This window comes from Apodemus sylvaticus, chromosome 12 (assembly GCF_947179515.1).
Source record: "Apodemus sylvaticus chromosome 12, mApoSyl1.1, whole genome shotgun sequence".
Classification (NCBI taxonomy): Eukaryota; Metazoa; Chordata; class Mammalia; order Rodentia; family Muridae; genus Apodemus; species Apodemus sylvaticus.
In genome coordinates, this window is record NC_067483.1 from 98,208,782 (window position 1) to 98,221,625 (window position 12,844).

The 12,844-nt window shown below is 45.9% G+C and overlaps 1 long non-coding RNA gene across 1 annotated transcript; it reads right to left on the reverse strand.

Annotated features, from left to right (window-relative positions):
• Window positions 1-205: 205 nt before the first annotated feature.
• Window positions 206-4,335, reverse strand: LOC127697869 (uncharacterized). Its single transcript, XR_007980546.1, has 3 exons — window positions 4,173-4,335; window positions 399-714; window positions 206-269 (listed from the first exon to the last, which is right to left on the reverse strand). It is a non-coding gene; the product is annotated as an uncharacterized LOC127697869 (long non-coding RNA).
• Between the last annotated feature and the right edge of the window lie 8,509 nt (window positions 4,336-12,844).

A 12,844-nucleotide genomic window follows, 5' to 3' on the forward strand; every position in this document is an offset into this window, starting at 1 on the left:
ACCTCAAAGCTCACTCCCAAGGCCACACCTCTTCCAAGGACACACCCTGTCCAACAAGGCCACGCCTCATAATCCTTCCCAAATAGTCCTAAAAACTGGGAGTCAACCATTCAGACTAGATTAGCTTTCGGAGACCATTCTCATTTGGACCTCTACATCTCCCTCACCAAGTTCAATACCAAAAGTTAGCATACCTCTGAGACTTACCTTGCAGGCAAGGCCCTCCCTGCTGTCCTGAGAGGAGATGCTGCCCTTGGTCACAGCCTTTCCTGAGAAAGAAGAGGAGCAGAGTTGAGGGGAGATAGCCACTCTGGATTCATTTTGATCTGCTTTCCCTCCATCCCACGCCCTCTCTTTCATGTAAGTCTAAATAAATCCCGTCTTTCAGGGTAACTCACAATGATTCTCCATAGAGCCTCTGCTGGATAAGGTTACTTCCTGTTAGACAAGCTTGATAGCAGGAAAAAAGGCAAGCAGGAACAAATACAAACGACAACAGCTGATGGGGGGTGAGGGCCCAGGTGATCTCCATTGGCACAAGAGGCGACGTCTGTGAAGTGCACAGCTCCAGCTGCCTGGACAGAATCTCTCTGTGACTGACTTAGCCTATTTGATCTGGATCTGCTCGCTGTGATGAGCGGTTCATGTCAGGTGTCTACGGTCATGCGTGAAATGGCAGAACAGACTCGGGCTGAGCCCTCCCGTAAACCTGAGCTGGAAATAAATAGAAAGATTTATAAAGGGCAGATACAATTCTTCAGCTACATCGATTTAAAGACAGTGGAGTAAATGAGTTAAACTGTTGGCTCGGGTGTTCCGTGAAGCACGTCTAATGGGCAGTTTTGTGACCTGAGAGGACTCGAGTCTGCCATAAATCAAAAAGCTTAGCAAATATTAAGATGGTAAAAATTACCTGTGTGGAGACAGGTTTGATGTCCCATTCACTATTAACTAGGAAGCCCAGGGCTCTTCAAGACACGTGCTGGCCTCTCACAAGGCCAAGGAACTTGCTCAGAGGGGATAGAAGTGGCCAAGCTAACTTCACCAGGGAAGTTTCTAGGAAGGAGATCTGCCTTTGTTCTAGGTGTGTTGTACTCTCTTTAATCCCCTGCTGCTGAGATCCCCAGACCCCAGATGGTGGCCATTGTCAGAGAAATGGCCCTGAGCCACCCAACTCAACTCAGGGTATGCTGTTTGGGAAAAGGGTCTCCTAAAGGTGCAGTTTCATGACATCGGCTCATGAGACCTCAAGTAATGGAGACTCTTCATACAAAGTAGAAAAACTTATAGGAGGGCAAATCCAGCAACCCTCTCTTTCCTCATATACAACCAGACCCAACACCGACAGCCAGCAGTGACCACAGATCTAGTGAACAGCTGAGACCTCCAAACCCAGCACTGGAAAGGCCTGCTACTCATGTGATCCTGGGGGACAGCCACAGCCCATGAGATAGATCTTTCCCCATCTTCATGGCTCCAGGAGAGCCTTGGGGGAGGAACACAACTGGGGATCCTTCCTAGCTCCTTCTGACAAGCCCATCTCACAGAAAGAGGAAAGCTGCCTTGCTCATTTTATAGAAGCCAAAACCAAGGTCTGGAGAAGATGCCTGCCTCAAACTTTAACAAAGTTGCAAGAATTTCAAATAAGACACAGGGTTACATGGTGTGGTGGTTCTATTGTCAAAAGTATCTATAATCACCTTGAAGACAGATCTCTGGACAGATCTGTGAGGGGATTTTTTGCTTAGGTTAACCATGGAAAGAACGCCTGTCTTTCCATGGTTAACCTAAGGATGTGCTCAGCACCTCCCTATAGCCTCGGGTTCTAGACTGAATAAGAAAAAGGAAGTGAGCTCTGGTGTTTACCTCTCACTTCTTCCAGTGGAGGCAATGTGACCACCTGCTTTGTGCTCTTGTAGCCATGCCAACCCACCATGACGGATCACACACCTTAGCTGGGAGCTGTCCTTACACTGCAGAACAGAGACAGGCAGATTCCGAGACACTCTGGTCACCTAGCCTGGTCTATCAGCCAAAGTCCTGAACCAATAAGAGACTCATTCTCAAACAGTGGAAGATGCCTCAGAAGTGACAAAGTCGTCCTCTCAAATGTCTGTGTCTGTGTGTATATGTGTATGAGTGTGTGTGTGCATGCACACATGTGTGCGCGCGTATGTATGAGTGTGTACATATGTCAGTATGTGTATATATGTATGTGTGTCTGTGAGTATGTGTGTGAGTATATGTGTGACTGTATTGTGAGTGTGTGTGAACGTGTATGTGTGTGTGAATATGTGCATGTGTGAGTGTGAATGTGTGTATGTGTGTGCATGTGTGTGAATATGTGTGTATGATCATGCATGTGTGCATGTATGTGTGTGAGCATGTATGCGTATATGTATGTGTATAAGTGTGTGCATGTGTCAATGTATTGTATGTGAGTGTGTATGTGTGTATATATGTGTGTATATGTGTGTCTGTCTCTGAATATGCACACACATTTGTTCACACACAAGAAGGAAAAAGAATGGGGAGATGAATGATAGAAAAGCTAGATTCTGGACATTGGCACTGGATAGGTGACTAAATGTTAAAAACACAAAGTCCAAGTTTCGAGTGAACTGGCTTCCATGGCAGATCCTAAGTCATAGCACTGTGTGCTCACCACCCCCCCCCCACACACACACACACCAGTGCAGGGTAGCTAGTTCATCCAAGATGGCATAAACTAGCTCCCCTGATCTACCTATCCAGTCAACCAGTTCTTTCTTCCCACTGTCCCTCAGAGCTCGGGGAAACGCCTTGTCTTGTCCCTGGGGAAAGAATGGAGAAAGAAATGAGGCATACGGGCTTGTTTTGAACTTTCTCCCAATGTCTAACAAAATGACTGTCTTTCTTTAAATTCTGAATTTTTAAGGGTATTAGTCTCCATTATTATTTGTCCAGGAGTCCATAATAGCCTCTTTTTATTAGATCTGACTTTCCTATTTAGACAACAGAGCCAAGAAGCCTCTTCAGAACAAGCAAATAATATGCATTTTCCAAGGTAATTTGCAGACACAAATACGTATGCACCACTCAGATTACCAAAAGGACAAAATCACCGAGAAGACGATGCTGTTTAGTAATTTCAAAACTAAACATTTTTGCACCCAAACAGAAACACCTGCCGTGTCCTAGAAAGGTCTCTGCAGCCCGCTTGATAAATTGCATTTCATTTTTACCACCCTCCAGGATGCTGTTTCTGATGGCTTTGAAAAAAAAAACAGAGCAGGTAGCACATCATCTTCAAACACATGTGTAGTGTCTTCAGGAATGGATGTCCCTGTCACTGCCCCATCCTACACACAGCACAGCAAGGCCCACATTTCCTCTCAGAACCACTCTCAGATAGGGATTAGGGTATCAGCAGCTCTGAGCCTTCCTTCCACTCCCTGTCTCCAGGGGCAGTTCTGTCTGGGAGGGGACCCCAGCCGAGGAGAGCCCAGCTATTGGCTGACATCCACCCAACGCCCACCAGTAGACTGATGGGACCAGTTGCTCCCTCTGCTCCACATCCCGGAACCATTGTCCTAAAATTAGTCAGAAGCCTGCAGTCAGAGATCTTAGGAAAACTGTGGGCCAGGGATGCCAGCAATGATCTGGAAGACCAACTTCAGAGAGGAAGCCTTGGTATCTCCCAACCCCTTTAAAAGGAGGAAGACAAGACAGGAGGCACTGGATTCTTAGAAGGGGCAGAACATCAGCTGCCTCTGCTCCTCGGGCCTGACCTGGGGTAGGTGACGCCCCACTGTTCACACAAGTGGGCATGGTTCTGTCTCCCTCAAAGAAGCTCCCCCAACCCAAGTGCCCCAGCTGCTCCTGCCTTCTCTGCAGAAATGTCTCTCAAGGAAACCCACTCCATTTTCACCACAGTCTAACAGGCAGATATGGAAACCATGAGTGACACAAATCACGGGTGGGTGTCTGTCCATCTCAAGACAGTTAGTTAGATGGGTGAGGGCTTTGCTTAGAGTTAGGACCTGTCCTGTTCCCTCTCTATGAGTCACCTGTGCTTTTACAATGAGGCCAACCAAATATCCTTCAAAAGAAGCTTATTATCCAAACAAAAACCCAGTAAGTAGAAATGGATCCTGGCTTCCAATGAACAGGAGACAGGCATGGCTCTGTACCTGTCACACTGGAGCAGGCATTCATGACTCCATTCCAACTCCTTCAAACAGGACAGAAGCAGAAGCCAGGCAGAGGGTGAAGGAGGTATCACTGTGCCTTTCATGGTCTATGGGGTCTATGTTATGGTCCTCTCTCTGGTGACAGAGACTTTGGTACCATGTGTTGGTCTGTGATTCAGGAATCCATGAGAAAGAGAAAGGAGAGGTCATTATTAGTATCAGTCAATGCTCAGGAGGGCTGTGTCTGGCACTGGCTGTTGGCATTGCCATGATATATGGTATCACCACTGGACAAGATGAACTCACCTTCATCATTAACTACAGCATTGCCTAGTGTCTCCTCATTCTGAATGAGGGCCATTTTGAAATTGTATTTTATGTTTTTATCTATTTGTGTGGGGGTGCATGCATGTCTGTGTGTGTGTGTGTGTGTGTATGTATGTGTGTGTGTCTGTGTGTATCTGTGTGTCTGTGTGTCTGTGTGTCTGTGCATGTGTATGTGTATGTATGTCTGTGTGTGTGTACAAGGTGGAGTGTGCATAATGCATGTCCACATGCATGTGAAGATGCACATCACTGTGTATACCTGAAGACAGAAACAGACACAGACTGACAGAGACAAACAAACAGAGAGACAGAGACAGAGACAAAGAGAGACAGAGAAAATATATATTTTTTTTTTAAATTTAAGAACAGATTGTTAACTTTTGATGGAGCCCCCATAGTGCCCGTCTCAGGAAGAGATGCAGACACAGAACCAAATACCCCTAAACCCGTTACAAATTAAAGTACCTATTGCCAAATATCAAACATCATTTCATTCTCAAAGGCTCCTGGGCTCCGCCAGAAGGCCGGGAGAGTCACAATGACCATTTAATGATGAGGCTTCCCAGTGCTCTTGTGTTAACGTGGTCCAATGCAGTGCCAAGCTGGGGAGAAGAAAGGTTAATTTATTCTATTAGTCTCAATTGTCATAAGAATTTTACCCAACAATATGGTTCATTAAATGCTGAATTTAACAATTATATTTACCATGATAGAAATGATTCAGACAGATATGATCTGAATAGTTGTGATTTATTAATTTAGACACAAATTTAATTAGCAATTGATTTCCATTGTGTCTCTATCTGAACAATAAGGTTTATGGAAAAGCATCCTGGAAAAAAAATGTCAACTTCGAATCAGGTAACAATAAAGGAGGTAACCTCTCTGCTTTCAGAAATGTGATTACAGCTTTCACTTGAAACGGAACAACAGAAACCACCCCAGGCAGCCTGAAGAGGTGGCTATTTCCTTCCACCCGAGATGCTGCTCCTGACCCGGGAGGCAGTGACACCCGGAGGACTTCACAGATGCGCCCACACAGACTCACAGAACACAGGGACAGAGAGAGCCCCGTGCCAGTTCTCACAGCTCTGAACAAGGCCTGACAAAGGCACATAGGAAAAGTGGCTCTATTCTGGCTCCCAGCTTGAGGGTGTGGTCCATCATGGTGGGGATGCCCTGGAGCATGGGACAGGGACATGTAGAGCTTGTTCCCACTGCATCCACCATCAGGAAGCCGAGAGAAGTGAATGCTGATATTGGATCAGTCTCTCCTGTACTCTGTCAGGGACCCCGTCCAGGGGACAGTGCACAGAGGGTCTGGTTCCATGTAATTATATCAAGACCAACTGGACGCTCAGTCTTCAGCTTTCCATACAAAGGAACGATGTGTCTCCCGCCTCTTGTGCCTGCCCTCACCATCCCCACAAGCTCCCGACTCACCCAGAACCACAATTGTTTTTGCATCCCTCTTGGCATCGAATACAAAAATAATGGCATTGACTATATAAAATATGAGGTGAAGGAAGGTAAACAGGGGTGCTTGGTTTTAAAAGAGGAAAATGGAATTTTTCTTTCTCTCAGTTCTTTGAGCAGTCCCAATAACCAACCCCATTCCCATTTGAACCGTACACCTCATATACCAGGAACAACTTTTCTTTCAGGTGAAAGAAACATCTGGCATTTCGTGGTGCTTAGGGATTGCAGGGTAGTAGAAAGACAAGGTAGGGAGGATGGAACGAGTGGGGGAAGGCTTGGGGCAGTTTCTCTCCATCCCTTACTTCTCTATCTGATAGCATCAGTCCTGATGGCTTCTCTCCTACTTGTTTCCTGTCTTAGACTACCAACCATTGTCACCTACATGCCTCTAGCAGATAAACATACTGATAATAAAAGTAGACAACCTGATTCTTGTATTTTGGTACCTAAATGTAATTTCCCAGGAGAAGAGAGGACACTTAGGTAAAAATGCCCACTTTTGGGGGCAGTTTCTCTCCATCCCTTACTTCTCTATCTGATAGCATCAGTCCTGATGTGTGCCTTGGACTAGAACTGCAGACCATCCGGTGAAGGGCAAGAGCGAGCTAGGAGACCTGATTTTGTGTGCACAAGAAAGGCTAAGGCTCAACCCCAGTGTTTCAGGAAAACAAGACTGGACCAGGCAACAACAATAGAAATAAAGCACAGCCTTAATAAAAGAACTTAGGTATTCTAAAACCCATTCTTAACCCTGCAGACAGAGGCCATCACAGAAAGCCACAACTAGTCAAATGCAGAGAAGGACTGTTGAGGACCCAACCCCAGGTGATGCTTCTACAAGACACCCTAAGGTTCAGGGAACACTGTAGAGGAGGGGACAGCAAGAGCAGAAGAACAGGGGACAAGGACATCCATTGAAAGATAATGTCTCCCACGCAGGACAGGGAAGCTGGACTGATATGCTGCCTAATTAAGGCCTGGACAACACCAGTTGACATGCCAACAGGGATGAGCAAAATCTGCCAAGGCCCCATCCCTAGAGATATAGGCAATGGATGACTACTGAGAACCCGTCTTCCCTAGGGATGGAACTGTTCATGGGTCATCTAAAACCAACTTGTCACCCTTAAAAACACGTACTATACTCCCTTAAAAACAATACTAAATAAATTCAGCAATTTGTATTTATATGTTTATCGTGTACATACGCATATACATATGTATGTGGCATGTTATGACAAGGAGAAAAAGGCCATTTGTTCCAAAGAGAGTAAGGCAGGGAGCATGGGGCGAGGGGCTAGAGGGATGGTGGTGATGATAAAGATACAGAACTCACATATGAAATTATCTAAGTAATATTTTAAATGACAAAAACAGAAAAATCAAACTCTTCAAAAAAGGAAAGAAAAAGGAAAAGAAAAAGATGCAGGTTCCAGCTTAGAGAGGACCCAGCTGCAGAAGTCTGGAAGAACTATCACAACCCACCAGAGACATTATAAATACAGTATTTCTCAATGCACACATACTAAATAAATAAACAACGAATCAACCTACCACCTCATTGGAGGATAAAAGGAAATCAACTCATCACTCTGAGAAAGGGCCATTAATGAGAATGGTACAGCAGCATTGCGTGAACTGTTTCTTGGCAAGACAGAGCTGATGGTGAGATGCCTCTTCTTATAAAGCTGCTGCTCCAGGGAGCAGTTGAACACGGAGTAGTGAAACCTGAATATCACCATCCTGCAACAGACTCAACCTAGCTAGATACGGATCATCGAGGTTAGCTGACATCACAGGAGGAGGTAGCACAGGGCTTTGTGTAGATGTACAGATCATCAGCTGTCAAGCACCCTTTGGCAAACTCTGAATCCAATCCAATCTCTAGACTGAGCAGCCATTGCCAGGGCATACCTGAAGGAGATGTGTGCACACCATGGGATCGGGGCCTTGGCAGAACCAAGTATGTGGGAAACTTTACAAGATAAATCATGCTTTTCTTTTAAACTAGAAATTGCACAGAACAATCAGAGAGGTGGGGGGAAGGAGGGTGAGTGGAGAGGGAGAGGGAGAGGGAGAGGGAGAGGGAGAGGGAGGAGAGGAGAGGAGAGGAGAGGAGAGGAGAGGAGAGGAGAGGAGAGGAGAGGAGAGGAGAGGAGAGGAGAGGAGAGGAGAGGAGAGGAGAGGAGAGGAGAGAATGGATAGACTAAAAACAGGCTTAGGTCCCTGTCAATCAAGTGTGATCCACAGGCTTTGCTGGGCTCCTTCCCTTCCAACAGTATTATAAAATCTTCAGGGAAATAGGAACACTGACTAAATGTTGGATGATACTAAGCAATGTTTACTCTTAACAGTGATTGTAGAAATGGGGTGATTTTTAAATTTTATTTGTGTATTTAGAGACAAGGTCTCACTCTGTAGCCCTGGCTAGCCCAGTGCTCACTGTGTAGGCAAGGTTAACCTCAGACTCATGGAGACCTGCCTGCCTCTGCCTCCCAAGTGCTAGAATTCAAGGTGTGCACAACCACGGTGGGCTCAGATAGGGCCAGTGAAGCAACCAGGGCATAGACGTGGCTCTGGGCCCTCCAGGTCTCAGACAGGTAGGTCAGCAACATTTCCTTTCCCTCCATCCTGGCTTGCTCTAATTCTGACTCTGAATCCTGGGTGTCCATGCAACACCCTGCAGGAGAAGAGGTATTTTTACTTGGGTATATAAGTAAGACAGAATTTGAATTGTTCTATAATAAAAATGCAAATGTCTTAAAATTGGTCTTGTTCTTTTAGGCAAACCGTAACTTTTGAGATCACTGGTGGTGACTTCAGGCTTGCTATCCAGCCATACCAGACCGTGAGCCCTTTCCTATCAGAACAAGTTTAGCTTTGATTGATTGGTGTACAACAGACAGGACACATCTCTCTAGGCAGGCTTTGTCCTCAGAGCTGGAGAGAGAACGTAGACAAGGAAAGCCCTGCCCATGGGCACTTGTCTTCCAGGATTAAGACGGGATGGGTCAGCATCACAGCTTAGACAGAAACAGGACTTTCCAGATTCTCACAGCGCAGAACTGAAACACCAGAACACGTCCTGTCAGAAAGGCAGGTATCCGAGAGAACACACTGGTGTTAATATCAGACAGGCAGAAAGGAGGAGCGACCCAAGGACTCAGGTGATTATAACTGGAAAAGAGAAATGGCGGCTCAGCTCCGAGTGGGCAGAGTTAGCACAGGTGAAGAGAGGCAGAAGGGAAAGGGGAGTGGGAGAAGCTAGCACAAGAGAAGAGGCAGAAGGGAAAGGGGGCAAGGCCCTGGGGAGATTGGGGCAGGATGGAAAAACAGGTCAGGCTTAGCTGACTGGAGCCCCGCAGAGGGGTGTAACAACGCAGAGCCATCATGACATGGTCACAGGCAAACTTCCCTTTCCCAGACAGTATCTCCTTCATGACCAGTGTGGCCCAGCAGTACATCACTGAAATAAATACATTGAAAATATCATGCAGAGAGATTGGGGTCAGAGGTACATGATGAAGATATGAGAATTCCTTCCCTGGGGAGATGTAAACACCCTCCTCATAAAGTCCCAATTGGAAAAAAAATCAAAGTTCAGGTCTACCCAGTACACCCTACGAGGTGAATAAGTTTTGGGGATTTGGTTACAGAATATGGGTGAGGGGTCACTGGCAGGACTGTGGGTGAGCCCAGAGCAAAAGCCACATTGGAAAGTGGCATAGATAGTTGATTATTCCCACACAGCTGCATAGAGGGAAAACTCTGTCAATTATAGCCCTACTCCCACCCCTAGACTATGCACCCCAGCACACTCAGAAGCTTTGCAGCTAGGGCAGGATAATACAGATGCTGGCAAGAGCAGCTGGAGTCTTTGGGGAAGGTCCAGAGACTCTCCTCAGCTCTCCTCCTCTGGGGGGAGTATCAGCAGGTCACAGGCCTTCTCCTGATGGATTCTAGCCAGTGAGCACAGCTGACCTAATGACCCAGTTCTCCCTCAAAGTCACTTGCTTTCCATTTAAGGCGCCGTTCACTTGGGCAGCACCTATAAGGAGCCGAGACTGAGATAGGTGGGAGAGACTGTCTGTAAGGCCTGATCTCCTGAAAACCTTAGTCATGGGGAATGGAAAGCCTGTGACTGATAGTGTCCTCTCCACATAGACCAGTTTGTCTGTCACCTCAGTCTCTGCACAGGTTCCATGTGAGGTGCTGGGAATCCAGCCTACCAGGTGCAAGCCTGGTCAAAGGGAGAGATGCACTAATCCACCCAGCCTGAACTCTGGCTGAGGGCTCTTTAGTTCCACGTGTCTGGTGCCAACTAGCAGGAGAATGAGGCTCTTCCACAAGGCCACTCTCCCAAGGTACTCCCAACCTACAAGGGAGCAACACTATTCCTGGCCTTTGTTCTCTCTGAGGATTACACAGCACAAGCCCCAGAGAAAAATCCAGGTTGGCGGAGGCAATGCACCTCTACTCTCTCAATGCAACCACACAGACAGGGGCAATACTTTGTATTTTTTAACACACTCTTAAAGATTTGTTTATTTAATTGCACACACGAGTGTTTTTCCTGCCTGTGTGTATGCACACCACAGACATGCTGCGACCAGAAGAGGGCACTAGATCCCTCAGAACTGGAGTTATGAGCAGTTGTGAGCTGCCCCGTGAGTGCTGGGAACTGAAGTCCTCTGCAACAATCTTAAGACCTTGAACTCCGGATCCTCCTGCCTCAGTCTCCCTGCACAGCTGACATTACAGGCCTGGGTTAATTCTTTTATTACATCTTCTTTTGTTTCTCTTGCTCTCTCTTTCCTTTCCTTCTGATGGTAAAATGCTTCTCTCTTTCTCTGCCTCTCTCTTCCTCTCGTCCTCTCTCTCTCTCTCTCTCTCTCTCTCTCTCTCTCTCTCTCTCTCTCTCTCTCTCTCTCTCTCTCTCTCTCCCTCTCCCTCTCTCTCTCTCCCATACTCTCTAGATGCCTCTCTCTTTGCAATTAAGTCTTCTCCACATTTTCTCCTCAGCATCCTCCTCCACTTTCACATTTTGGGTCTTCTAACCTTTCTTTTGCTATTATCCATTTTTCCCCTCTTTTTAAAAACACCATCCTTTAAGACTTTCTGATTTGTACCATTTCCACCTCAGCATCCCTGCTGTTTCTAAAGTTCTGAGTGTTGTAGCTGGCGCCTGACTTCTTGTCTTTATGTGAGTCACTGCTGTCTGTTGCTCTGTGGACAGTGCTGGGAAATCAACACAACACCTACAGAGTGCTACAAGCTGCTCTGCAGCAAAGCCATACCTCCCAGCCCCGCCAAGGACACACACTACTTTTTACAAAACCCATCCCCAGGAGAACTTCAGTAAACATTTTACACAAATGAATGAGATTTAAACCCCAAGACAACAACCAGTTTTAAGTTGGTATAGATAGTGGTCAGAGCCTCTAAAGACCCACTCCTGGTCATCCACCCACATAGCAGCAGAAGAGAGGATGATTTTTAAAAGGCTAGGGAGCCATGCTTAAGATGGACTGCAGCAGAGAACACTCCTACACACTTTTGGTTAATGAGACTAGAAGAGTAAGCCTCGAATCTCCTGCCTACAGCATATCTGCCTGGTCCCCTAGAAGAGTAAACATTGAGTCTCCTGCCTACAGCACATCTGCCTTGTCCCCTAGAAGAGTAAACATTGAGTCTTCTGCCTGCAGCACATCTGCCTGGTCCCCTAGAAGAACCCCACCTTGTGAGACCTACAGAGAAAGCAGGACCTCTGGCTTCAATATAGTACTCATTGTGTCTGCATGAACTAGTCCCTACCAAAGAAACAGCACAAAATCTATATATTCAAACTCCTAGAAGGCTTAACATTTCCCAATCATCTGTATGCCCTGGTATCCCAGATACATTGTCAGGAGAAGGCCGGCCCATATATCCTGGACATATTGTCGGGAGAAGGCTGGCCCCTAAGAAGAACTCTCAGACAAGTGGAAGAGGTGTTCATCCCAACAGAGAAGTAAATCTCAACACAGAAATGTAAACAAGGAAAGCAGCCTGAGTATTCCAAAGTTGTTATTCATCAGCAATGGACTCTAAAGATGTAGCGGTAGGGGACCTTAGAAGAACAATTTTTAGAAAGACTAATAAATCTCACAAAAATACAGAAAAATACTAAATTAAGAGAAACTATACAAGATATGGTTGAGAAGTTCAATAAAGAGAAAAGAAAAAACAGAAATCTTGGAAAAAGCAACATGTCAAAAGACATTTGGGGGGGGGGGGAAATCTCATGAATGGATCAAGCAGAAGACAGAATTCCAGAGCTTGAAAGAAAAGCTGATGTGTTAAGATAGTAACCAAGAAAAAGTGAGAAAATGCAAACAAAGCATGCAAAATCTCTGGGGTGGGGTGGTATCTATTTCTTGTTGCCATGGCAAAATACCTGTCAGAAGCAGCTTCAAGGAAGAAGAGTTGCTTTGCCTCATGGTTTCATGGTGAGGAATGCAAGGTGGCAAGCTACCTCAGGCTGTATGTCTTGAAAGGAGTATGAGGAAGGTCACATAAAAGAGGCAGACAAAAAAACAGGAGTATGACAGGGAGGAGGCAGGGATACTATACCTGCAAAGACCTGCCTCTAGTGACCTATAGCGAGGCTATACCTCTGAAAATCCTTACAGCCTTCCCCAGATACCACCAGCAGCTGGGCAAGCAGGGTTAAAGCATGCGGCCTGTAGAAAACACCTGAAATTAAACCATAACTATTATTAAAGCTAAACTTAAATACTTTTTAAATCTAGAACATGCTTAAATACAGAATGAAAGCGTAGAAACTGTATTCAGTGAAATAAAAGAAGAATGTTGCCTTAGGAAAG